Below are 1188 nucleotides of genomic sequence, written 5' to 3'. Positions count from 1 at the left end.
TTACAAAGACAGGTATTGATAAGTTGATTGCAATTACGAGGCATTTACAGACATTATATTATAATTAATATTAGGCCCCATACGCACGAGAGCTTTTTTAACGCGAGTTAAAAAAGCATTTGAATGACACAAATGGAAACATGTGTATATGTGTATAAGCGCTTGAATCAGACCGTACGCTAAATTCGATTTAAAGACAACGGCTTAAAGTTGAAAATCCAACAACGCTTGATAAAAAGCGCTACCGCCTTCGTGTGAACAAATACACATGTTTCCATTTGTGTCATAAGTAAGAGCGAGAAAGAGATATCGCTTTCTCGCTCTTACTTATGGTTGCGTCACACACGCAACGCTTTTTAAGGTCTCGTGCTAATGGGGCCTAACCATATAACTAGAGCGGTACTGTCATAGTAAATTTTGTAACCCCAGTAAATTCACTGCCATCTGTCGACAGTCGACACACTTTAAAACTAAAAATGAAGATTTATAAAAATACGATAAAATGTATTTAAATATGGATAAATGATTTTTTTATTTGCATTAATTATTTTTATGATTTTGACCGATGCTCTTTCACTGATATGCGTTATAATTGTTAAATAACAAACGAAACCGTCAACGCCATCTATACGAGTAGGCCAAAGCTAGTAGCGCCCTCTGAACAAGAATCAAATTTTCTTGATTTTCGAGGCACGTTTTTTCCTTAGACTGTATCCATCTATTACGGATCTATCTTTGGGCCTAACGAATAACATCCTGCATGCATGAATAACGATAAGGCCCTCCACACTCTTGCGCGAATTGCGGCGCGAAGCCGCGAACGTGAGTGTGGAGTCTAGTTCACTAATGAGCGAAATCATGTCTTTGTAGTCTGTAGCGAAATCGACTCCACAGTCGCGTTCGCGGCTTCGCGCCGCGTAGTCTGGAGCGGGCTGAAGAAATGACATTCTAAAGGGCCCTCCACACTCGTGTGCGAATCGCGGCGCGAAGCCGCGAACGCGAGTGTGTAGTCTAGCTCGCTAATCAGCGAAATCGACTCCACACTTGCGTTCGCGGCTTCGCGCCGCGTAGTCTGGAGCGGCTTTAAAATTTGTAGAATCAAAACTTCATAAGCCTGCTGATTAGCGAACCAGACTCCACACTCGAGTTCGTGGCTTCGCACACGAGTGTGGAGGGGCAGTAGACATT

The sequence above is a fragment of the Cydia strobilella genome, chromosome 3 (genome assembly GCF_947568885.1).
Source record: "Cydia strobilella chromosome 3, ilCydStro3.1, whole genome shotgun sequence".
In the NCBI taxonomy this organism is placed as follows: domain Eukaryota; kingdom Metazoa; phylum Arthropoda; class Insecta; order Lepidoptera; family Tortricidae; genus Cydia; species Cydia strobilella.
This window is presented reverse-complemented; position numbering follows the sequence as displayed.